This window comes from Myotis brandtii, unplaced genomic scaffold (assembly GCF_000412655.1).
Source record: "Myotis brandtii unplaced genomic scaffold, ASM41265v1 scaffold225, whole genome shotgun sequence".
Taxonomy (NCBI): Eukaryota; Metazoa; Chordata; class Mammalia; order Chiroptera; family Vespertilionidae; genus Myotis; species Myotis brandtii.
Genome location: NW_005358435.1, coordinates 3,002,165 through 3,029,109, shown reverse-complemented (window position 1 = coordinate 3,029,109; position 26,945 = coordinate 3,002,165). Strand labels below are relative to the sequence as shown.

The following is a 26,945-nucleotide window of genomic DNA, read 5'->3' as shown; positions in this document are numbered from 1 at the left end:
GCCCGCCTCACGGAAACGCGGGCCTGGGCGCCTCCCAAGTCAGTCTCGGCTTACGGTCCGGTCCGGTGTAACGTGCCGAGGTCGTGCGCCGCCGCACCTGGAAACGGGCATTTCTTCAGCGCGCACCGTCAAGCGCCTACTGTGCGCAAGAAACGCGAGGGCGCCGGGCCCGGGCCAGGGGGCCAGCGCTTGGTGGGCACTTGGAACAGAGCTCCCTAGCTGGAGCCTGTGTGCGCTGGGCCAGCTAATGGAGCCCTCCCGCGTGTAGAGGTTGGAGGGCCGTGCGTGCACCTGTTGTGCCCGCTCATACTGTGCGCCTCGGAGGAGAAACGCCTGACCCCCGGGAACTGCTGTCCTCCCGAGGGAGAGGACACCAAACTGATGAGAATGACACTAGGATGCACTATGAGATTTGGTGAGCGCTTAATCTCTGTTAGGCGCCGGGCCAGGAGCTAGACGGTAGATTTCATTTACTCCTAGTAACCAAGGATGTGCTCTCTTCAGAGGCCCCTCTGACTACCCCGCTCAGAGTTGCCCCTCCTCCAGTCACTGTGACATCACCCTGTTGTGTCTCACGGTGCTTGTCCTGGGCAATGAGCTTTGCAGTTCATATCTCCCCCCAACAGACAAGCTCCCGAGGGCGAGGACTTGCTTGTTCATAGCTGAACACCGCATCTTCATCAGAGTAGGCCACACGATCGGCTCAGTAAATGCTTGCTGAATGAATGAAGGCTCAGTCGCACGCTTTTACTACCTCAGCAGGTAAATGACATGGGCAGGGTTTTATCTGGGTCCAGCTGACTGCAAAGTACACAATTATTCACATAACTTCCATCCAGTGTCACCAAATGGAAGCCACCTTAGAGGCCGTGGGAGGACCCAAGAGGGGAGCAAGGAAGGGAGGTAAGACCCAGCTTTTGGAAGCTCTGTTCTGCCCTGGTTCTCTGAAGGTTTAAACCCTGGATGCCTCGGCTGCTAGTCAACCCAGTCACCTCAGGTCTGTTTCCTCAGTGTTCCTGCTGTGGGCAGCCTCTGTCCCTAGCCAGGCCCATGCTCCCGCCCTGCTTCCTTCTCCACCTCCTTCAAGGAAACAGAATTCATTTTGATGGCAGGGACAGATTGCAGCCCAACTCCTGGTGAATTCTGGAGAACCTGGGTGGGCTTGCTGTCCTTTGTTGACACATTTGGGTTTTCAACCCAGGGGCTTAAGGGCAGCTTGCCTTGGTGGGGGCTGGATCTCAGATTTCAGAGAAACACCCTCCAAACTATCTGGGGTGGCTGGTTACTACTGGTGTCTAATGTCTGGAGCCCTCCTAGTGGCCAGCACCATGGATGACAGACGAACAGACAGCCTGAGATCATTCATTCACTCATCACATGTTTATTAAGCACCAACCTGGCCCAGACACTGTTCTAGGGAAATGGTAGGGCACATGACAGAGTCTCCTGGGAGGTAGGGGTGTGGGGTCAGGGAAGGCCTGTTCAGGAAAGTGACATTTGAGTCAAGACCTAAAGGAGGCGAGGGAGCAAATACTGTGCAAATATCTTGAGATAAATGATTCAAAGCAAAGGGAACAGCAAGGACAAAGTTCCTGCGGCAGGAACATGCTTGTGATTTCCAGAACAGCAAGGAGGCCCGTGAGACAGGAGTTAGGTAAGAGACGGGGAGGTGGAGGAGGGGAGGTCAGAGAGGAAGGGAGAGGGGCAGGTGGGGTAGGGCCTTGAAAGGGACTAGAGAGTCCTTGGTTTTTACTTATAAAATGAGCTGGCAAGTTTCTTCCCTCTAGGGTTTTGAATACAGGAATTGTATGACCTGATTTATATTTGAAAAATAGTTTTTATTTTTAATATGTAGAACATTCACATGCTTTGAAGACCCAAATTATATATGTATATATATATTATTTCATATAATATAATAGAATCATTATTATTTTTTGTCCAGCTTCTTTCACTTAACATAATGTTTTCAAGGTTCATCCATGTTGTAGCACTTCACTTCTTTTATGGCTGAATAACATTTCATTGTATGGATAGATCACATTTTGCTTCCGCATTCAGTTGATAGACATTTGAGCTGTTCCCACTCTTTGGCTGTTATGAAGACTGCTGTTAAGAGCATTCATGTACAAATTTTTGGGTGGACACCCATTTTCATTTCTCTTGGGTATATACATACCTAGGAGTGGAATTGCTGGATCCTATGGTAACTATGTGTAGTGTTTTGAAGAACTGCCAAACTGTTTTCCATGGCAGCTGCGCCATTTTACATCCCTACCAGCAATACACGAGGGTTCCAATTGCTCCACATCCTCACCAACATTTCTTATGTTCCATGTTTTTGGTTATACCACCCTAATGAACGGGAACTGATGATCTCATGGTGGTTTGCATTTACATTTTCCTAATCATTAATGATGGTGAGCATCTTTTCATGTGCTAATTGGCCATTTGTACATTTTTTTTGGAGAAATCTTTTGACCATTTAAAAATTGAGTAATTTGTCTTTGTTGTTAAATCGTAAGGGTTCTTTATATATTCTGGGCCCTAGATCCTTATCAGATATATGATCTGCACACCCCCTACTGGGGATGTGCCTGCAACCAAGGTACATGCCCTTGACCTGAATCGAACCCCGGGACCCTTCAGTCCGCAGGCTGACTCTCCACTGAGCCAAACCGGTCAGGGCTGTACATTTTTTTGGAGAAATCTTTAAAAATTGAGTTATTTGTCTTTGTTGTTAAATTGTAAGGGTTCTTTATATTTTCTGGACCCTAGACCCTTATCAGATATATGATGTACAAATGTTTTCTCTCATTCTGTTGGTTGTCTTTTCATTTTCTTGATAATGTCCTTTGGTAACTCAAAAAGCTTTTACTTTTGATGAAGTCCAATTTATCTATTTTTTACTTTGTGCTTTAATTGTCATATTTCTTCATTCTTTTTTTACAACTTCATTGTATGCTACTGTGTAGCTGGGCCATAATTTATTGAATTAGTTGCCTATTAATGGACAGATACTTGGATTGTTTCTTGTCTTTATGTTATAAACCTTTTACATAATGTCATTTGGCATGTGAAGGTAGATCAATGGGACAAACTCTTGAAGTGGGATTGCTGTGACAAATGTTAAATGCCTTTGTTGTTTTGGTAGATATAGACAAATCTATCAATAGGTAGGTAAGTAGATATCGCCATTGGAATCATATGCAAATTTATACTCCCACCAGCTGTTCAAGAGTGCCTGTTTCCCACAGCCTTGCCTGCAGAATGTGACTACTAAAGTAAGATTAAAAATTCAGTCCTTCAGTCCTGGCTGGTGTGGCTAAGTGGTTAGAGCATCAGTCTTGGGTTCAATTCCAGGTCAAGGGCACTAACTAGGTTGCAGGCTTGATCTGTGCCCTACTGGGGGCACATGCAGGAGGCAACCAGTCTGCGTGTCTCTCTCACATGGATGTTTCTCCCTCTCCCCCCACCCCCTCCCTTCCACTCTGAAAACCAATGGGAAAAACCCAATTAAAAATAAATAAATAAATAAATAAATAAAATTCAGTCCTTCAGTAGGTTTCAAGTGCTCATTAGTCACATGTGGCTGGTGGATAATGAGTCGGACAGTGCAGAGGGAGAACATTTCCGCCGCTGCAGAACGTTCTATTGGAGAGTCTGGCAAAGCATTGTACAGTGACCTTGACTTTACATTTTAATAGGATTCCTCTGGCTGTGTGTGTGGAACGAACTCAGGGACCGTGCTGAGGCAGGAGCCCAGGGAGGAGGTGACGGCAGAAGGCCAGGTAGGAAGGCATGGAGGGTCAGACCACGGTGACTGAGGAGGTGGAGAAGTGGTTGACTCTGGATGTTCTGAAGGTGGAACAGCCAGGATCTGCTGGTCGATGAGATGTGGGAGTAAGGGAAAGGGAGGTAATGGGCAGTGGGAAGGAGCCCAGGCTTTGGAGCTTGGAGTTTTGCAGCCGTGTTTCTGAGCCTTATGTGGGCCCGTGTTCCTTCCGCGTCATCGGCTCACTGCAAGGTCCACAGTGCCTGGCAGGCAGGAGCCTCTGCAGAGGTGTGTGTTATCTCCCGCTGCTGTTACCTCTGACCAGGAAGGTGGTGGGATGAGAGCCACACCTTCACCTGGCCTTCAAGGCCCTGCTGAGTGGGTGCTGCCCACTCTCCAGTTTCCTCTCCTGACATCTCCTACTCTCAGGAGCGTGCAGGGTCTCCACTGTACCTGCTTCCTGGTTCCTGCGCTCCCCAGAGTCATGTGGCTGGCTCCTTCTCCTCCTTCAGGTTTCTGTCCTCTGGCTCCTAGCTCTGAGGCTCAGGCTGCAAAGCTGCCTGAGATGGACACCCACAAGGTGCCATCGTATTGGGGGATGGAGCCTTCCATGGCTTCTGTCACCGTGATTGGATCATCCCATTCATTTACTCACCAAATCTTTACTGAGACCTGCTGTGGGCCAGAAGCTGTGTAAAATGCTGGCAGTGCAGCAGTGAATAAGACAGATGCAATAGACATACAATAAATAGGTAAGAAGATAATCTAATGTCAGGTAAGGGACAGGTGATGTGGAAAAATGAAGCAGGGTGCAGAGATGGGTACAGAGCGATAGGGAGCACTTCCTTAGGTGGGGAAGACGGAGGGAGTGATTGGCACAGGGGAGGAGAGCAGACGTGCATGGTCAACAATAAGGAGCATTTACTGAGCACTCTCTGCATGCAGGCCATGTTATAACCTCAGTGAGTCTTCCCATCCCTCCCCAAAACAGGTGCTTAAAACAACACTGACTTATTACTTCTCACAACTCTGTGTACTGGCTGGTGGTTTCTCTTCTGGTTTTACCTGGGCTCATTCATGCAGCTTCCTTCAGCGTCCACCTATGCTTGAAGGTCCAAGATGGCCTTATCCATGCGCCCAGCAGCGGTGAGGGTTGTTCACTGGGGCATCTCAATTCTGTTTGCAGCCTCTTATCTTCCAGAGGACTGGCTTATTTTTTATTTTTTATTTTTATTGATTTCAGAGAGGAAGGGAGAGAGAGAGATAGAAACATCAATGATGAGAGAAAATCATTGATCGGCTGCCTCCTGCACGCCAACCACTGGGGATCGAGCCCGCAGCCTGGGCATGTGCCCTTGACTGGAATCGAACCCGGGACCCTTCAGTCCACAGGCCGACGCTCTATCCACTGAGCCAACCTGGCTAGGGCAGGACTGGCTTCTTAACACGGAGTTCTCAGGGCAGAATCCTGGGCTGGAAAGTCTCATAAAGTCACTTCCTCACATTTTATTGGTCAAAGCAAGTCAAACACCAGCCTGGAGCTGACTTGTTCCTTATTGGCTCTCTTGCATCAGATGCCCATTCCTGGACCAATCACTAGCAGGGGAATAAGATTACCCTTAGACCCATCAGGGTTTCTCAAGGATCTAGGGTTGAGGTCACTTCTTGAGGCATCCGGGCTGACTGGGTGTGTGGCCGTGTGGGTGGACACTTGAGAACAAAACTGCAGGCAAGGGAGGGGTCATTGCTAACCACTGTTAAAATTGGGAGAAAATTCTTTCTAGGTATTTTACAGATGCAAATAAATGTAAAAGGTCTTCCTGCCTGCCACACTTGTACTGAGAACGCTTTGCTGGGAGACGCTTGGGACCATGGCCTGAATGGGGCCCGGTTTCTTGGGCACAATCATAACATGACTTTTCTTTTTAATGGGAGCAAGTGGAAATAACAGATTAAAACCATGTTTCAAAAACTAGACTAAAACATAGATAATATTTAAAATTCTCTTAACATAATTTCAAATTTACAGAGAAGTTGCAAGAATAGTACAGAAAACTTGCGTATCTCCTTCACTCAGATCCCCTAATTGTCAGCATGTTGCTACACTTGACTTGTTATTCTTTGTCTGTGTAATTTTTATGAGTCATTTAAGAGTCAGTTATAGATACGATGTTCTTTTACCCCTAAACTTCAATGTGCACCTCCTAAGAATCAGGACATTCTCTTACATGACCACCGTATAGTTTTCAACAGCAGGAAATTTAATGTTGATACAAGGTTATAATATAATTGCTATTGTCCATATTTAAATCCCACTAGTTGTTTCAATAATGGCATGACATTCTTATTCTTAAACTAGTGGCTACCAAGGTCATTGTACCATCTTCCAAAGAGCTGGATGTGCACCTTCCCAAAGAGAAGAAAATCAATTATATTCACAAATCTGCTGAAGTAATCTGTGCCTAGAAATCCTACTCACAGGCTCTGTGAGTGTCAGCGTTTCTCAACTGGAAACGATTTGGGCTCCCAGGGGACGTTTGGCAGTGTCTGGAGACTTGTGGTTGTCACGCTGGGGGTAGAGTTAGGCTCCTGGCATCTTGTGGGTAGAGGCCAAGAATGCTGCTAAACATCCTACCCAGCACAAGACAGCCCCCACCATAGGGAATTCTCTGGCCCAAAATGTTAGTAGTGCTGAGATTCAGAATCTCTGATCTATAAATCAATTGGATTTAAAATTCTCCCCTGAAATTCTGTTTCTCCCCAGCTACCCTGGAAAACCCTGGTCTTATAGGCATAGGGTGGCCCAGCCACGTCTGTTTTATGATAATTTCAAACTGGAACTAACCCACATGCCCCATTAGGAGGAGACTGATAAAATAAAACAGCGCAGGCAACTTCCCTGGGCTCTGTTTGCTCTTCTGTAAGATGGGGCTGGGGAGGTGGGATTGGAAGGATGCCAGTGATCTTGGGCCCAGCTGCTACTCGATGACTTATGGTCATCACTGCTTCTGACTCATGCATGATTGACAAGTTGAGGATACGTGGTGATACGACTCCAGGCTTTTATAGACAGGAGGCTGCCCTAGAATGTCTCCCCATTGAAATCCAGGGCAGGGCCTCTGCTGAGTCACCTCTGGCTCAGGGTCTGGCTTATTTGAAAAGCAGCTGCCATTTCGTTAGTGCCAAATGTGCAGTAGGCTCCATGCTGAGTCTGTTAGTACATTGTGACTCTCACAACTCCCACGTGGGATGAGCACACGTACTCACCTGTCTTCTTTTTATAAATGAGGAAATGGAGGCTCAGAGAGGTCATGACCCACAGCTGGGAAAGACAGAGTGAGGGTTCAACCCTCACGTGGGTCAGGTCTGCTGCACCTTCTCCCACACATGGTAGGTGCTCAGAAATGTATGAGTGGCAGGGATTGGACAATATATTCATTGGTAACAGAACGCTGAGTTTTAGCAGAAAACGTGTTAGCTATGTTAGTTAATGCCTTCCTTGTAGCAGTATAGGACATATGACTAATTCCAGCCAATAGAATGAGAATGGAAATGGCAGAAGAGATTGTGGTTTGTGCCCTTAAAGAGGCTGAATTCTATTTCCTTTTCTCAACTTCCCAACAGCAGGAATATAGATGTGATGGCAGTGCTAGAGCAGCCACATTGGGCCATGAGATGGAAATTGCTGGTTGAAGGTGGAAGAGTTATAAGATAGAAAGAGACTGAGTCCCTGACACCATAAAGCCACCATCCAAACTCTGGCTACTTTCATTCAGATGATGTGAGAGAGGAAAATTAAATATTTTCTTGCCCAGGAGACACTTGTTACTTGAGCCTTTCTTACAGCATTGGACCTACATCTCACCAATGCATTTGTTAAATGACTAGAGGCCTGGTGCACGATCCCTCAGCCTGGCCTGTGGGATCGGGCTGAAACCGGCTCTCCAACATCCCCAGAGGGGTCCTGGATTGCGAGAGGGCACAGGCCAGGCTGAGGGGCCCCACTGGTGCATGATCGGGGCTGTGGAGGGACGCAGGAGGTTGGCCAGCTGGGAGGGACTGTGGGAGGGCTCCAGGGCATGTCCGGCCATCTTACTCAGTTCCAATCGGCTGGACCCCAGCAGCAAGCTAACCTACCAGTTGGAGGTCTGCCCCCTGGTGGTCAGTGCATGTCATAGCAAGCAGTTGAGTGGCCTTAGCATATGATTAGCATATTACGCTTTGATTGGCTGAACGGCCGACCAGCCGATGGGACACTTAGCATATTAGGCTTTTATTATATAGGATTGAATGGATGATTGAATGTCAGAGAGAGCAGTCAGATCTAGGCCCACACACATATAAAAATTCACAAAGACCAAACTCGAGCCGAGGGTGGAAGCACCGTCCAAGTACAGTAGAAAAATTCATGGCCGGAGGTAGCCAGTTCTAAACCTGGCCCTTCCTCTAGCCTGATGTGTTTCTCTGGATAACATATGTGCTCTCTCTGGGCCCCCCACTCCTCAGTTGTAAACCAGGCTTAGTGAGTTCATGGAATCGATGCAGTTTCAAGATGTTCAATGCTCTTTGAAATTTCACTTCCAGGAATCCATTCCCAGAGAAATTGTCACCTCATAGCTTATGAACACAGGTGCAAGGATATAGCTTAGTTTGTGGAGCAAAAACTTGGAAATATCCTTAGAAGTGATTTAAATAAACTATGGCACATTCATGATTTAGAGCATCAAACTGCTGTGGACATGGGCATTCTCTGGTGACACGCGCTGGCACAAAATGACTCTGCAGCTCAGCAGCTGGGCAAAGAGAATTTCCGGAACAAGAGAGGTTCCAGTAGCTGTGAGGATAGTTTGGGAAGCCACCGAGCAGGGAAGACTTGGAAGGAAGGCCACGGCCAGGAGGTTGGCCTGGGTGTGGGGGTTGAGAGCGTGGACCTGGGACTGAATTCCAGCTCCACTGCGTCCCGGCTGGGTGAGTTTAGGCAGAGTTGGGTCTTTCTCTGAGCCTCAGTTTCTTTTTCTATAAAATAAGGACCCTAGGGCCCATCGTATAGAGTTCAGTGAGGATTCAATGCGTGAGTGGATTTATTTGATTATTTATTGAACCAACATTGGGTACCTGTGATGTTGGTGATTGGGAATTTCATCTAGGACCTAGATCCTGACCTCATGGAGCTTATAATCTGGGCAGGGGGATGTGGTGGGGGGGTGCGTAGAGATGGTAAATAAGTAAGCATGCATATAAGGTATTGATGATACTCTAAAGCAAGCAGGTCAAACTCAAAGGCTAACACGGGCCAAATAAACAAGGTTTAAGTTTATGAGGGCCGCAAAAAAACAAAAGCTTCAATTTTCATAGAAACCTAGGTTTATTTTGATAGAGACACGCTGAATACAAAGGGCTGAAATAAATGAGTAACCGTTAACATAAAATAATAGAACATTGTAATAAAAATTAATATTTTTTCTTGAACATTAACTTACCAGACACTGAATAACTGCACAAATTAATAAGCCTAACATAAAAAACCCTATTTTTTTCCTCCAAAAGTGAAATATTTCCTGTTGCGCACACCAAACAAGTCAGTCCAAGACTAATGACATGGCAATTGGCTGCTAAAATATTCGCTGCTAGTATTAGTGGAGAGAAATGGTGCGCCTGTGCATAAGGCGCTTAAGGGAAATGAATGCAACACGATTATAGTAATCAGACATTAGTGAACTTTGTAGTTCGTTATTAATAATTATGTGTAACAGGATATTGTAAAAATTAAGTGACGAAATTTTTATTAAAATGTTTCTACATACAGTTATATTGGCTGGGTGGCAAAAATATTCGTTGTGGGCCCCATGGGGCTTGTGGGCCTCAAGTTTGACATGTTGGCTCTAAAGCAGTGGTTCTCAACCTTCTGGCCCTTTAAGTACAGTTCCTCATGTTGTGACTCAACCATAAAATTATTTTCGTTGCTACTTCATAACTGTAATGTTGCTACTGTTATGAATCATAATGTAAATATCTGATATGTAGGATGGTCTTAGGCGACCCCTGTGAAAGGGTTGTTCGACCGCCAAAGGGGTCACAACCCACAGGTTGAGAACCGCTGCTCTAAAGGAAAATAAAGCAGGAGCTGGATCTGTGTGGGTAGAGGCATTGTTACAAATAGACAGTGTTACAAATGCTTGGGAGGGCCTTCTGAGGAGGTCTGAGCCGGTGCCTGACGGAGCTGTAGCTGGTGGTTGTAGTGTGCACGTGAAACGCCAGTGGGACAATCTGGCTCATAGGAAATGCACAGTCAATGGTGGATCATAGTCTTAGCCCACAAAGGAAAGGGATTAGAGGGGAGATTGGAATCCCAGGGTCTGATGCAGTTGCAGATCAAGAGAAGATTCCTTGGGGCTTGGTGGGTGGAAAAGCAGCTGCCGAGCCTGAGCAGACCCGGCTCCGGGAGGTCTTGCACAAATCACTGTCCGGCCTCCATTCCCTTATTTGGAAAACAGGGTGATAATGCCCACCTTGTAAGGGGGATGTTATGGGCCAAATATGTCCTCTCACAATTTATATGTTGAAGTCCCAACTCCCAGTATCTCTGTATTTGGAAATAAGGTCTTTAAAGAGGTGACTGAGTTAGCCCTAGCTGGTTTGGCTCAGTGGATAGAGCGTCAGCCCTCAGACCTAAGGGTCCCGGGTTTGATTCTGGTCAAGGGCACGTACCTCGGTTGGATTGCAGGCTCTTCCCCAGCCTGGGCCCTGGTCAGGGCACGTGCAGGAGGCAACCAATGGATGTGTTTCTCTCACATGATAGTTCTCTCTGTCTTTCCCTCTCTATTCCACTCTCTCTAAAAATATCCTCAGGTGAGGAATTAAAAAAACAAAAAAAACAAAGGAAAGAGGTGATTAAGTTAGAATGAGGTCATTAGCATAAGCTAATATGATGGTATCCTTATAAGAAGAGGAGATTATATACAGACGGGAGACGGGAGACGCTGTGAAGACAGGGAGAAGGCAGCCATCTGCAAGCCAGGGAGAGAGGCCTCACTAGAAACCCTGATCTCAGACTCCCAGCCTCTACAACTGTGGGGAAATAGATTTCTGTGGTTTAAGCCACCTAGCCTGGTGGCAGCCCTAGCAAACTGATACAGGGCGGTGCATGCAGGGTGATGAATGCAGACAGGCACGCAGGAGGCCCTGCGAGAGCCTGGTTTCCTTGGCCTGGCCACGTGGAGCTTCTTACCTGAGCCTGGGGCCTGACTGGTCAAACCTCAGCGTCTCTGTAGACGCCGAGTCCGTCTGGAGGTCACTGAGGTGACTCTGCCGCGTCACCCACACTGTGCCCCGGACTGACCCTGACTTGGGACCCAGCTCACTTAATTTCTGCCCTCCCTCTGGTTCATTACTCAGTCAATCCACAAACCTCACGTGGATTGTACCACAGTGGCCATTCTGTAAGTTGTGGCATGACCGGCGCATCAGCGAGGGTCCAGGCTGGAGAATGGAGACCACTCTAGGCATGTCAAACAGAAGGGATGGAAGACAGGGATCATGTACACAGACGCTGGGAGAGCAGAGATGCCAAAGGGCAGGACGAGGCGCCCCAGCCTGAGCTCCAGCTCCAGGCCAAAGGGACAGAGGGAGGATGTTGTACGAAGAGCTCCTGGAGGCTAGACCCTAGTGAGGGCTGCCTGGAGGAAACTGGGACCAGGCAGGGAGGGCCTGTTGGGCAGGGACTGGTTCTCTTTGCTCTCAGATCCATTTCCTGCCCCTGCTTTGCTCTGACTTACAGCGGGGCTGACCTCTGCAGACTGCATTGCCCATGCTCCAGGTCAGCTGACTTCCCAGTGGCCAATGGGAGGTCCTAGTGGGAGATTGGAGGCCAGAAGGAGGGGAGAAGCCAGAGTATTTCTCCTTCCACCTTGGGCTGCATCCCCGACAATAACTGAGTGTCCTCCGTGGCTCCAGTCCACTGTGCTTCTAGCTTTGCTGGGGGAGCACAGGCCTCAGGCTCCTGCAACATTACCCCCTCCCTCAGTCCCTCCAGCTTAGAGGTGCAGTGGCTTTCTGTTACTGCAAATCTCTGAGCTGCTTGGCAGTCTCTTGCTTGGCTTCTGGGTGCCTCCATCATTCCTGTGACTACCTCACTGTTGGAAAATCTCTCTGTTTCAATGTCCAGTGGCTTCCAGGTTAAATGGTGATTGACACAAGGGGAGGAGAGGAGAGAAAAGTGGCAAGTGGTCAGCCCAGCAGGCCTTTCCACCCTCCCCTTTCTTATCGATAAAAACCCAGCAGCCTATCGATGGGGAGAGGCAGTTGGGTGCTGGGGCATCAAGAGGTGGCCCTAGAGCCAGACAGGCCTCACCCTGTTCTCTCTCTGCCACTCGTCAGCTCTGTAAACTTCATCATGTTACTCCCCTCTGCGGCCTCAATTTCCTTACCTGTCAGGTGGGGATGAGGATCATGCCCATCGATTCTGTGCTGTTCTGAGGATTTGATGAGATGTGGCATGGGAAAAACTTAGCTGCAACCTTAAAAAAGAACAGGAAGGAGGAGACGCCTCTATCAGCAGCAAAAAGGCATATGCCATTATAATAAAAAATGGGGTGCTGGTGCAGGGAGGCAGAGCTGGGGTGCAGGAACCGCCCATGCACATGTGAGAAGTAAATACACCATAGAGGGTGCCCCACAACCCACCTGGGGAAGGAGAGAGTGTTCAGAAGATGGTGTGGGAAACCAGCCCCAAATAAAACTGACCTCACACTGCAAACAACGGTGGACTCTAGAGGGATTGAGACTTAACATGGAGCGCAAACTTTTAAACTAGTAGGAGCTATAGACACAGTGAAATATTATTCATCCACAAAAAAGAAAAATTCGGCCACATGCGACAACATCGATGGACCTTAAAAACTGTGATGAATGAAACAAGCCAGTCACAGGAAGACAAATAGTGTATGATTGACTTATATGAGGTAGTCAAACTCACAGAAAGTAGATTAGAGGTTTCCAGTGGCTGGGGGGAGGCAGAGACGTGGGTTTAATGGGCACAGCAGAGTTTCTGTTTGGGTTGATGAAAAGTTCTGGAGATGGATGGTAATGATGGTTGCACAACACTTAATGCCACTAAATGTTTTCACCTTTAAAAATGGCTAAGCCCTGGCTGGTTTGGCTCAGTGGATAGAGCGTCGGCCTGTGGACTGAAAGGTCCCAGGCTCGATTCCAGTCAAGGGCACATGCCCAGGTTGCAGGCTCAATCCCCAGTATGGGGCATCCAGGAGGTGGCCGATCAATGATTCTCTCTCATCATTGATGTTTCTATCTCTCCCTCTCCCTCCCTCTCTGAAATCAATAAGAGTATATTTAAAAAAATAAAAAAGGCTAAATGGTAAATTTTATGTTACATATATTTTACCATAATAACAAAGCACCAATATATAAAAAGAAAGAACATTTAAAAATTATGTTAATTACATCAAAATGAAAGAATTCTGGCCAAAGGATCCCATGGACAAAATGAATAGACAGATATCAGGGTGTGAAGACATTGCAGTGTCTAAAATTGCAGTGCTTAGAACATACAAGAAACTTGCAAGTAAACAACAGAAAAGACAGCAGCAGCCCCAGTGGAAAAAGAACAGTGGGTGGGAAGAGCAGTTTACAGAAGGGAAAACCACAGGCTCATGAAGAAGGCTCAGTCATTAGTAATAGGAAATGCAAATGAAAAGAACAAACAGGAGAGAGTTCTTCACATGTAGGAAATTGGTAAAAATTAAAAAGTTGGACAGCACCCAGATTTTCGTTTCAAAATCGCCCTTCTCCACTAAAATGAACCTGGGCAGGGCTAAGAAAAATAGCAATTGATCCTGGAACATCTTGTTGTGCCCTCAAAGAAAGAGATGTTCAAGGAATAATGGAGCGATGGTAAAAGGACACAGGAGTCAGCTGACAGGGGTACACTGGCCAAATATGGGTCAATTGGAGCATCAAACTAAATAATGGTAATGATGGATTTAGAACCCATGGAATAAAATAAAATCCATACTGGCATCTATAACAATAAAAGTGTAATATGCTAATGAGACCAGACGTCCTTCTGGACGTCCTTCCAGACAACCTTCTGGATGAAGCCGGGGCTGTGAGGGAAGCCCGGGTCCCGGGTGCTGGAGGGAAGCCGGTATGGGTAGCTGGGGGAAGGAAGGCCTACTCTTGCACGAATTTCGTGCATCGGCCTCTAGTAAATGAATAAACAAATAGGTGGCTGTGTGACTTTAAGATATACCTCCAAATTTGTTGATAGTCTTCGCAAGGGGTGGACTGTAATCCACTTCCTCTTGAGTGGGGCTGGACTCAGTGATTCAATTCTAGTGACTAGATTATGGCAGAAGTGGTGCTGTGCTGGGAAAGTAGGTCATAGAGGCATGTGCTTCCTTCTTGTTCTCTCTGATCCCTGTGTCTGGGGGAAGACAGCTGCTCTGTCATGGGACATTCAAGCAGCCCTGAGAGAAGAGGCCCATGTGGCCAGCACTCAGCTGTCCAATACAATGGCCCCTAGGCACATACCGCATGGCTGTTAGGCACTTACAGTGTGGCTAGTCCACAGTGAATTTTAAAGACAGCATGGAAAAAAGATGTCAAATATCTCGTTAATTATATTGTATATGGAGGACATGTTGAAATGAGGTTTTAGGTATATTGGGTTAAGTAAAATATATTCCTAAACTGAATTTCACCTGTGGCCTTTAAAAAAAAATCTTTGAATATATTTTTATTGATGTCAGAGGGGAAGGAACAGGGAGATAGAAACATCACTGATGAGAGAGAATCATTGATGGGCTGCCTCTTCCACGCCCCACACTGGGGATTGAGCCTGCAACCTAGGCATGTGCCCTGACTGGGAATTGAACTGTGACCTCTTGGCTCATAGGTCGACACTCACCCACTGAGCCACATCAGCCAGGCTCACCTGTGGCTTTTTAAACTGTGGCCACCAGAAAATTTAAAATGAAACATAAACACATGGCTCACATTATATTCCTCCTGGATGGTGACGCTCCAGCCCCAGGTGAGCTTTCAGATAACCAGCCCCAGCTGACACCTTGGCTGCACCTTCACAGAGACTTGAGGCCAGAACCTTCCAGCCAGACCACTCCTGAATTCCTGACCCACAACAAACAGTGAGAAAATGCTGATTATTTTAAGCTGCTAAGTTTGGAGGTCATTTGTTACACGGCAATAGATTGACTGAGGCAAGCATCTAAGTGGATGTTAAAATCAGTGGGTGAGTCCAGCTGGTGTGGCTCAGTGGTTGAGTGTTGACACGTGCACCAACAGGTCGCTGGTTCTATTCCCGGTCAGGACACGTGCCCAGTTGTGGACTCGATCTCCAGTGTGGCGCGTGCAGGAGGCAGCTGATCGATGATGTTTCACTTTCATCAATGTTTCTACCTCTCCCTCCCTCCCTCCCTCCCTCCCTCTCTCTCTAAAAATCAATAAAAACATATTTAAAAAACCAGTGGGTGAAGTTGGAGGAATAACACTATGCTTAAATAGTTTAAAAATATCTCCCCACAAGGGCGTGCAGGAGGCAGCCGATCAATGATTCTTTCTCATCATTGAAGTTTCTATCTCTCATTCCCTCTCCCTTCCTCTCTGAAATCAATAATATATATATCTCCCCACAACACACTTATTGATTACAGAGAGAAAAACAGTAGCTTGACAGTGGTGAAACCTGGCAGGCATCACCTTAACCATGAGATCAACATTAGCATCAGCAGACAGGGGACAAACAGCTCTCAAGTGCCTCCTGATGGGAATCGTCGAGGAGGACACAACACAAAGGCGTGGAGGAAACGTCAGACAGACCCACTGGAGGACATTCTACGAAGGAACTGGCCTAAACTCTTCAAAAGTTTCAAGGTCATGAATGAGAAAGAAAGACTGAGGAACTGCTCCCAACTAAAGGAGACCAGGGCTGCTACGTGCAGACTTGGTTGCAGACACCAGTACCCCTCACCCCAACCACTTCAGCATTAGCTCGAGGTCAGTATTCGTTCCTCTGTCTGTAAAACTTACAGTCCGTGAAATGCACACATCTTAGGTTACTTTAGATTATTTTTGACAAATGCATCTACCTGTGTTATACAAACTTCAAGATATCGAACATGAAGGGGGTTGAACTGTGTCCCTCAAAAAGATATATTCAAGCCCTAACCCTTGGTACTTGTGAACAGAACCTTATTTAAAAATAGCGTCTTGCAGATACAACTGAGTTAAGATGAGGTCATGCTGAGGTTGGGATTAGGGTGGGCCCTAAACCCAACGACTTTATAAGAGAAAGGAGAAGATTTGAACACAGACACACACAGGGGGAAGCGGGCCATGTGAAGACAGAGGCAGAGATTGGAAGGATGTACCTCCAAGCCAAGGACTGCTGGCAGCCACCAGTATCCGGAAGAGGCAAGGAAGGATTCCTCCTGGGAGCCTTCAGCGGGAGCATGGCCCTGGTTTCAGACTCCTGGCCTGCAGAACTGGTGGAGAGTAAATGTATGCTGTGTTAAGCCACCTAGTTTGTGGCTTGGCTATGGAAGCCCTGGGAAAGTAACACAGAACATTTACCACGACTCCAAAAAGTACCTTGGGCCCCTGCCCAGTCAGTCCTGCTCAACCCCAGCTAAATTTTCCAGCTTAGATTAATCTCACTCATTCTAGAGCAGTGGTTCTCAACCTTCCTAATGCCGCGACCCTTTAATACAGTTCCTCATGTTGTGGTGACCCCCAACCATAGATTATTTTCGTTGCTACTTCATAACTGTAATTTTGCTACTGTTATGAATCGTAATGTAAATATCTGATATGCAGGATGTATTTTCATTGTTACAAATGGAACATAATTAAAGCATAGTGATTAATCACAAAAACAATATGTAATTATATATGTGTTTTCCGATGGTCTTAGGCGACCCCTGTGAAAGGGTCATTCGACCCCCAAAGGGGTCGCGACCCACAGGTTGAGAACCGCTGTTCTAGAGCGTCATGTCAGTGGGATCATGCAGCACGTATTCTTTTGTGTCTGGTATCTTGCACTTGGCACAAGATTTTGGCGTCACCCAGATAGTGCATCCAGTGGCTGGCATGCCTATAACTAAAGTCAATTTGCTGCGGGGGAGAGAGGGAGGAAGCAGATTTTGTAAAGAGAGGAGTGGACAATGGAGGTGGGAAATTTCTCATAAAAGGTGGGCTTGGAGCCTCCTGCCCTGGGGTCTCTGGCCCAGACCTACCTGTCTCTCAGCTCAGGTAGCAACTGGGGAGGTTGGAGGCTGGGCTTCATCGCCACCTGGTGGCCTTTCTAGACAATGCAACCACAAATGCCAGCATTGGGCCCGCTGGGTGGGGAGATTGTGGGATCAGGCAAGTGTTTATCTTCTTGGGTTGGGTCCCCAGATCACTGAGCACCTACTCAGCACCTGCATGATTCCTGTGTGCGTGTGTGTACAGAGATGACTCACATTGAGCTGACCTCCAGGAGCTCCCAGTAGAGCGAGATTACACAAAGCTAACTCCAGTAGGGGTGGAATAAGATCCTAGAGGCACGAAGTGTACAGAGTGCAGAGAAAGCGGGGGGAAATTTGACTTCGACATTCAGGGAAAGTTTCTGTGGGTATTTCTCAGCTGGAGGTGAAAGGAAAGGGTGTTGGAGGCAGAAGAACAGCACAAGCAAAGGTGTGGAGGCAGGACCATGCAGTGTATGGCTTTCTAAACTCAAACAAATAATAAGGTAATACCTACTCCTGGCCAACATTTTAAAGTTAGAAGAGGGTGTAGGTCTTGCTCCCACCTCCCACCTCATACCTCAGGCCCCCAGTCCTTCTCCTGTGGTAGACTTACTGTAGGGGCTCCCCGTGAACCAGCCGCCCGGTATGCGCCCCTTTTATCCTCTCCTGCCCTTGCTTCCGAGCTGACCGATGGCTGGGATAGAAATGGCGGTTGGCCAGTTTGGGGCTTAAGCTTAAAGAAGGCCTAGTAGCTTTGCAGCTTCCACTTCTGTGCTCTGGGATAAGCTAATTGCTGTGTAAGAAGTGTGGCTACTGTGCTGGGGAGACCACGTGGAAAGGCCACATGGAGTCACAGCTCGGACCGTGTTCAGGGACCATGTAGAAAGCCACGTGAGGATACTTTGTGAAGAGGCTCCCTGAGCAGAAGTCTCTTGGAGAGACCACACGGGGAGGGAGAAAGTGGGTACTGGAGGCCCGAGGAACCGAGAAACTGAGAACTGAGCTGGGGCCATCCATGCGGAGCTGCCACACGTGGGAATGCAGGCACCTTGGGTGTTCCCGCCAGCAGCCAGCAGAGACAAACTGTCCCCTGGTGCCTTGTCCAAATTCTTGACCCACAGGGTGGTGGTTGTTTTAAACCACTAAGTTTTGGGGTATGTTATTGCACAACAATATTCAGAGCATCCTGGGCCCTAGCCTGTCACTGTTGCCAGTTTCTTACAGCCCTCCCAGCGGGAGACTACATCCTCAAACAAACACGAGTAAATTCCCGCATCTCCCCTCATTTATGTGTGTGTGTGGGGCGGGGGTTGGCACACCACACATCCTGGCCTGCATTTGGCCTTTTTTCACTTGACAATAGATCTTAGAGAGGGTTTTAGATGTGTGCTGTTCAGGACAATAGTCACTACCCACAGGCTATTTAAATGTAATTAAAATGGAACAAAATAAAAAGGCCAGTTCCTCAGTCACACTAGCCACATCTCCAGCACTCGGTGGCCCCACGTGGCTGGTAGCTCCTATATGGCACAGGACAGCTGTAGAATGTCCCCATCGTCCCAGACACGTGCAGAGGATAGCGCCGGCCTGGGTCCCCTCCTGCAGAGACGGCTCAGTCGTTTTAGTAGCTGCACAGTATTTACTGGTAACAACAGCTTCTGCTATTACAGCGTCCATTTGTCTTTGGGTAGGTGTGAGTATCTTGTAGTATAAATGCCCAGCATCCCTGGGCCCAGTGATATTTCCCATTTTAAAAAAAATATATTTTTATTGATTTTAGAGAGAGAGAGAAACATCAACATTGTTTGGCTTGGCTATCTCCTACACTAGGGATTGAGCTTTCAACCCAGGCACATACTGGGAATCGAACCGGCGGGCCCAGTGATATTTCCCATTTAAAAAAATATTTTTATTGATTTGAGAGAGAGAGAGAGAGAGAGAGAGAGAGAGACATCAACATTGTTTGGCTTGGCTACCTCCTACACTAGGGATTGAGCTTTCAACCCAGGCACATACCCCACCTGGGAATCGAACTGGCAACCTCCCTCCTGGTTCATGGATTTACGCTCAACCACTGAGCCACACCAGCTGGGCCATATTTTCAATTTCAATAGCCATGGCCAGATTACTTAAAGCTGGAGGTTGTACCGCTCTGCACCACCACTGAAAGTGTGCAAGAGAACCTGTTTTCACCCACCTTCATCAACACTGTGTTGTTCACATTAAACAAACGGAGCTGCTGGTGAGGGTTTTAAAGGGAAACGGGACTCTGCCGGGACCCTTCTGCCTCGCCTCCTTCCACGTCACAGTGCCACCGGGGACCTTTCCGTGTGGACATATGAAGATCTACCTGGTTTGTTTTCAATGTGTGGTAAAGTTCACATAACATAAAATTTCCCACCTTAACCACTGTTACCTGGACAGTTCGGTGGCCTTAGGTTCGCCCTCATTGTTGCACAGCCATCCCCGCCATCCATCGCTAGAACTTCTTCATCTTCGCAAACTGAAACTCTATACCCATTAAACACTAACGCCCCATCCCAGCCCCTGGCAACCACCCTGCTACTCTCTGTCTCTATGAATCTGACTGCTCTGGCACCTTTGTTGTCCTTTTGTGACTGGCTTACTTCACTCAGCATAATGACTTCAAGGTTCTCCTATGCCCGTGGTCGGCAAACCGAGGCTCGCAAGCCACATGCGGCTCTTTGGCCCCTTGAGTGTGGCTCTTCCACAAAATACCACGTGCAGGTGCGCACGTACAGTGCGATTGAAACTTCGTGGCCCATGTGCAGAAGTCGGTATTTTGTGGAAGAGTCACACTCAAGGGACCAAAGAGCCGCATGTGGCTCGTGAGCTGCGGTTTGCCGAACCGCAGGTTGCCGACCACTGACTATGCTATAGCATGTTCATTCCTTTTTAAAAAAGACTGAATAATATTTCATTGATGTACAGACCACATTTATTTATTGTTTACACAATTACAAATGTCCCCCATATCCCCCTCCCCCTTTACCCACCTCTACTCAGCGCCACCCCCTCCCTCCACTCTGGCCATCACCACACTGTTGTCTGTGTCCATGGGCTATGTATATATATTATTTTTTTGTTGTTGGAGGGAGAGAGAAACATTGAGACACGTCAATTGGCTGCTTCCTGCACGCGGTGTGGATCAACCTACCACACTGTTGTCTGTGTCCATGGGCTGTGTATATATATTATTTTGTTGTTGTTGGAGAGAGAAACATTGAGACACGTCAATTGGCTGCCTCCTGCACGCAGTGTGGATCAACCCGTCAGTGCGAAGGCTGACACCCTAACCACTGAGCACACTGGCTAGGGCACATATATGTTCTTTGACTAATCTCTAGACCACATTTTGTTTATCCATTCACACATCGATGGATACTTGGGGTCGCTTTCCCCTTTTGGCTATTGTGAATGCTGCTGCTGTGAACACGGGCCTGCAAATATCTGTTTGGGATCCTGCTTTCAATTCTTGTGTCTATGCCCAGAGTGGGGCTGTTGGCTCACATGTAATTCTACGTCCCCTTTCTGAAGAACAGCCACACTGTTTCCCATAGTGGTGGCACCGTTTTACATTCCCATCAACAGTGACAAGACTTTCAATCTCTCCATAGCTTCACCAATACTTATTTTCTGTTTTTCTTGATAGCAGTCAACCTAGTGGGTGTTGTGTCTATGCCCAGAGTGGGGCTGTTGGCTCACATGGTAATTCTACGTTCCCCTTTCTGAAGAACAGCCGCACCGTTTCCCATAGTGGTGGCACCATTTTACATTCCCACCCACAGTGATAAGACTTTCAATTTCTCCATAGCTTCACCAATACTTTTCTGTTTTTCTTGATAGCAGTCAACCTAGTGGGTTTGAGGTGGCCTCGTATTATGGTTTTAATTTGCATTTCCTTAATGATTAGTGATGTTGAACATCTTTTCATGTGCTTTTTGGCCATTCGTGCATCTTCTTTGGAGATGCATCTTCTATTTTAAGTCAGTTGCCATGTTAAGTTGGGTTTTCCATTGCCAACTTGTAGCAGTTGTTTATATATTCTGGATATTAACTTCTTATCAGATATATGACTTGCAAATATTTCCTCCTGTTCTGCGGGCTATCTTTCTTTCCACTCTGCTGCTGATGTCCTTTGCTGTACAGAGCTGTAAATTTTGATGTGGTCCAGTTTGTCTACTTTTTTCTTTTGGTTGCCAGTGCTTTCAGTGTCAGATACTTGTCCCTTGAGGTGGCCTCGTATTATGGTTTTAATTTGCATTTCCTTAATGATTAGTGATGTTGAACATCTTTTCATGTGCTTTTTGGCCATTCATGCATCTTCTTTGGAGATGCATCTTCTATTTTAAGTCATTTGCCATGTTAAGTTGGATTTTCCATTGCCAACTTGTAGGAGTTGTTTATATATTCTGGATATTAACTTCTTATCAGGTATATGACTTACAAATATTTCCTCCCATTCTGCGGGCTGTCTTTCTTTCCACTCTGCTGATGTTGTCCTTTGCTGTACAGAGCTGTACATTTTGATGTGGTCCAGTTTGTCTACTTTTTTCTTTTGGTTGCCAGTGCTTTCAGTGTCAGATACTTGTCCCTTTAAATGGCTATGGAGTGGTCCACCACTGTGTAGTTGTTTTATAATCGGACCTACCAGCAAATCCCGAGTGGTCTACTTTCAAAATAGATTCAGCATTTGATCACTTCTCCCCACCTCCACGGCTACCACCTGGTGGAGTCCACCGTCCCGTCATGTGCCTGCACAACTGCCCTGACCTCCACCCCCCATATGCAGCCAGAGGGATTCTGTTAAAACCTGTAAGAGCCTGTCCCTCCTCTGCTCAGAACTCTTCGTGGCTCCTGTTAACCCAGAGTAAGAGTCAACGTCTTTACAATGGCCCACAAAGCCCTGTGTGATATGGCCCCACTATTTCTATGAGATAATTCCCTGCTACTCTTCCTGTACTCCGCCCACAGCAACTACATGGGTGAGGCATGCTCCTACCCCAGGGCCTTTGCACTTGTTGGTATACTTTCCTCACAGCTACCTGCATAGCCCACTCCCTCACCACACTCATGTTTTTGCTCAAATGTCACTTCAGTGAGGCCGTGTGTGATATGGCCCCACTATTTCTATGAGATAATTCCCTGCTACTCTTCCTGTACTCCGCCCACAGCAACTACATGGGTGAGGCATGCTCCTACCCCAGGGCCTTTGCACTTGTTGGTATACTTTCCTCACAGCTACCTGCATAGCCCACTCCCTCACCACATTCATGTTTTTGCTCAAATGTCACTTCAATGAGGCCGCTCCTGAACTAAAGTTAAAATCAAGCCCCCCTCCCCCATTCCCCTCCTCTGCTGTATTTTTCTCCATGGTGCTTACCAGAATGTAACACAATGTATACTTTTCTCATTTATCTTGTTTACTGTTTGTCTTCCCCAAGGGAAGTGTCAACTCCATGAGAACAGGAATCGCTTCTATCTTGTTCATGAATATGTCTCTAGGGCACGAGCCACAGTAGGTGCCAAAAAGTATTTGCTGAATCACTAAATGAAAGCACCTTTTGACTGTTTGTTGGACATTTTTATTTCTTTCAGTGGCCTGCTCATGTACTGTGAGCTCTATCGTATTCACAGTGCGAACCTCCGTATCCCAAAGCAAAGTCCCCAGCGGGTCCTTGTTCAAAAGGATTCATTTAAATCACTCCTGCATTACCAGATCCTGCCACACGGTGGCAGCATGTGCTCAGGCAAGTGTTGCTAGCCATCCATGAGCGTTTACCAGGAAATTCAGTTTCCCAAATTTCAAATCCCAGGACACTGGGCCTAGCAGCCTTCAGGGATTTAATCTCAGTCCCATTAGGCAGAAGGGGAAAGTGAGGCCTCAAATGAGAGGCATGATGGGGAAAATCTCAGACACTGGAATCGGGGGTCTGGCTTTTAAGTCCCCCTATTCTACCAGTTCACTGTGATATTAGGGGAAGTCTTAACACTCCCAGGCCTGTTTCCCATCTGCCTGCTTTGTGAGGTTTTTGTGACTTGCCTTTTGTGGGGCTAGGGGCAGGTCTGATTCACTCCCATGTGCCACTTGGGCCAGTGTAAGGGGGAACAACTGGTTCAGAACTCCCAAGAGAGGGGATATTATTCCCTTACTAGAGGCCCGGTGCACGAAATTCATGCACTGGGAGGTCCCTCAGCCCGGCCTGTGCCCTCTCACAGTCCGGGAGCTGATGGCTTTAGTTAGACATCCTTAGCGCTGCTGCGGAGGCAAGAGAGGCTCCTGCCACTCCGCTGCGCTTGCCAGCCATGAGCCAGGCTTCTGGCTGAGCAGTGCTCCCCCTGTGGGAGCGCACTGACCACTAGGGGGCAGCTCCTTCATTGAGCATCTGACCCCTGGTGGTCAGTACGTATCATAGCAACCAGTTGTTCTGCTGTTTGGTCAATTTGCATATTAGACTTTTATTATATAGGATAGATCAGGGACTGAGGTCTAGAGGGGACACCAGAGTGCCACAACCAGGAGGCTACAGAGCAAGAACAAAAGTCTGACCCCTGCATCCCTCCACTGCAAATCCATTAGAGACGATCTCCATGGACCATCTCTGATGGGCCCGCTTTCTGCCTTATATTTCTACCCGCTGGCTGATTTCTAAGCCCCTCTCAAACACCTTTATAACTCTGTGTCAAAGCAGTAACGATGGGACTTCCTTTGGGCAAGTCACTTCAGTTTCCTCCTTCTGAAAATGGGGCTAAGGAAAAGCTGCAGGGACGAGGAGAAGGAATTCTGAAAGCAGTTTTTTTTGGGCAGAGGAGAGAGTATCTGGGTAGGAAAGTGCCTGTTCACTCCACAGCCCCCACCTGGCTCCTGCCCACCACTCGTAGCCACGTGGGCCCAGCCCACAGCTATTGATTTTAAAAGAGAAGCTGGGGAACAAAAAAAAAAGGAGCTGGAAATTTGGATTTTGATGTGAAGTCTCCTGATTTTTAAATGTTGGCAATAAATTCATAGAAAGAAACAACAAAACAAAGCAAAACACCATGGAGGTCAAACTGAACAGGTCTGTGGGTTGGATTTGGCCACTGGCTGCCAGTTTGGGACCCTTCCCCGTCCAGGTTGCTGCAAACACCTACGCAGGAGAGATCATTGTGGGTGGTGTCAGCTGGATCCGGTTTCTGTGTTCTCGCTGCCTACAGGGCCGGTGGGGTGTGCCCAGGACCTCTGGGCCATAGTGGTTCAGCTCCCATCAGCCCCTCCTCAGGAAAGGCTGAGTACTAATGGTGAGGCAGCAGGCAGGGCCTGTTGAGCAACGAGCCTTGTGACAAGGGCTTACGTCACCTGAGCAGGCACACAGCCTCCCTGAGGGACACCTGGGGTGGCACTGAGGTGCACCTGGCACTGATTTTACTTTCAGGCCAGAATGGGGAATCCAGGGCAGGGCAGGGTGGAAAGCAAAAGGCTCCGTATTTGGAGAGTACAGGTCCATCCCAGAGGCCAGAAGGGCAAGACCTGATGGGGGCCAGTCCCTGGGGTCTGGGTTGCCTCTTGACTAACTGTGTGACCCTATGTCAGCCTTCTCTGGGCCTCAATTTTTCTACTCAGAAAATGGGGTTCACATCGCCAGACATGTTATTACTTCTTACTAACCCAAAGGGGAAGGTCAGGCTGGAAGGACTTTAATTCTTCCCTCCCCTTTAATGTGGCCTTGAGCAGACAACTTAGCTCTGCTGGGCCTCAGTTTCTTCATTTGTAAAGTGGATTCGATAATAGGACCTGATTCCTGTAAGTAATCAGGAGGATTAAATGAGTTAATACATGCAAAGGGCTTGAAAGGTGGTTCAGAGAGGGTGGAAGATTGACTTGAGGATACACAGGAAATGCTCCAGTTAGCTTTAGATGACCCCCAACCCCATCTCATCGAATCTCCCCAGAACCCCGAGAGTTAGGAGGGGAGTGCTGTGGCTCAGAGAGGGGAGCCATCTTACCTAGGGTCACACAGCCCAGCTAATGAGGGACCTCACCTTCATCCATTGAGCAACTTCTGTGTGCTGGAAGGCACTGGGGAACTACAGTGAACACAACAAAAATTCCTTTCCTGGTGGGGCAGACGTGAGGAGGAGAAGCAGGGGCAGAAAGCAAGGGGAGTGCTGTGGCTCAGAGAGGGGAGCCATCTTACCTAGGGTCACACAGCCCAGCTAATGAGGGACCTCACCTTCATCCATTGAGCAACTTCTGTGTGCTGGAAGGCACTGGGGGAACTACAGTGAACAAAACAAAAATTCCTTTCCTGGTGGGGCAGACATGAGGAGGAGAAGCAGGGGCAGAAAGCAGGATGGGTAGGTGTGAAATAATTTTGATAGTAATGAGAAAGGTAAAGGAAACAAAGCAGGAGGGTGTGAAAGGAGTGATTGAGAACCTGGAACTTTCAAAGGGGAGGTCAGGGAGGGCTTCCTGGAGGTGGTAACCTTTGCATTGAGCCTTGGGCAGAGCTGGGAAAAAAGTGTTCTTGGTCCAGAGGGTGACAGGAAATGTCTGGTAAATTCTGGGCTTGGAGTCCCAATATTCAGGGGACAGCCCTCACAGAGTGGGCAGTCTGGGTGGAGACTGAGGTAGACAAGACAACCAGGATAATGGTAGCTGGAGATAAGGGCTAGGAAGGAAGTTCTCTAGCAGGTGGAGCAGGGAGGGCCTCTTGGAGGCGGTGGGCTACAAGCTCAGTCCTGAGTGTCCTACAGGCATCTTAGAAGGCCTGGCTGGGTGGCCCTGGGGCCTTGGGTCCTTCCTTAGCAGTGGGAAGGCCCACAAAGCCAGCAGGCTGGGTCAGTGTTTCATCCCGTCCCTCCCTGCCCTCCACCCCCCAAGGGTGCCTGGAGATGTCATTTCTCCAGCTCTCCGGGGCAGAGGTCACCCCAGCTCAGCAGATAACGCTGAAAGTTGAGCAATGCCTGCTTGCCCGCCAGGGCCGGGGCTGGGGTCAGTGGGCCGGGGGTCAGCCCCAGGCAGGCTGGGAGCTCTTGCCTGGGCCTGAGTAACAGAGGGGTGGGCCCAAGGAGCTGCTCAAATGGCCTAGGAATGGGGCTGGAGAGGGCAAGGGGCTGCTTGAGCCCACTCACAGGGAGGGCCTCAAACGCATTTAAATAAATCCAGGAAGGGCCATGCGTTTTGCCCAGCTGTGACCCAGGGGCAGTAGAAGCCTCCTCCTGGCAGGGGGTCAAGCCAGGCCCACCCACAATGCATGGTAGGGACTTGGTGAATATGGGGGAAGTCCCTTCTCTCTGCTGCCTGGTCTCCAGGGGGCCTGGCTTGACCCCCTCCCCACCAGCCTCAGAAACAGGTTTAGTGGCCGTGGGTGGGCAAATAGGTCTTAGTGCACTCAGATAAGGGCTTTCCTTTTGAGACTAATGGGGGACATGAGGCCATGTGACCTCGGGTGTGTGAGGCCCCCTGGACCCTCTGAACCCTCTGGGAGAGGCCCTTCTTTCTGATATGCATCCCCAATGGACTTACACTAAGCCTCTTGGCCATCTGTGGTGGAGACAGTCATACAACTAATAACAGTAAGGACACCTTCATGGAACCTCCGAGAAGTGAAGTGACTTGCCCAAGGTCACACAGTGTGGCAGAGCCAAGTACTCTGTCCCTTTCCACCTTCCTGGGGCCCAGGTCAGGTTGGGGTGGGGCTGGAGAAGACCCAGGTGTGGCAGGTGAGGAGGCTGGGGTGGGGTGGGGGGTCGGGGATGGGGGCAAGTTTAGGGGCAGAGCCGCGTCCGAAGGGGAGGGGAGATGCTCACCTCTCCAGGAGGCAGAGCTCGGGGTTGAGGTCTCCAGGCTCCCGCCTGGGGAGTACCTTCTCTGTGGGGCGCCGGGGCTGGGGGCCCCTGACCCTGAA

General features: G+C 48.3%; 2 long non-coding RNA genes across 2 annotated transcripts; one reads left to right on the top strand and one right to left on the bottom strand.

The window, feature by feature from the left end:
• The first annotated feature begins 11 nt into the window (after positions 1-11).
• LOC106726097 lies at positions 12-17,661 on the top strand. Its single transcript, XR_001362112.1, has 4 exons — positions 12-415; positions 3,708-3,791; positions 15,463-15,805; positions 17,475-17,661. It is a non-coding gene; the product is annotated as an uncharacterized LOC106726097 (long non-coding RNA).
• LOC102262795 lies at positions 12,202-16,217 on the bottom strand. Its single transcript, XR_001362113.1, has 2 exons — positions 16,180-16,217; positions 12,202-12,291 (listed from the first exon to the last, which is right to left on the bottom strand). It is a non-coding gene; the product is annotated as an uncharacterized LOC102262795 (long non-coding RNA).
• Positions 17,662-26,945: the final 9,284 nt, after the last annotated feature.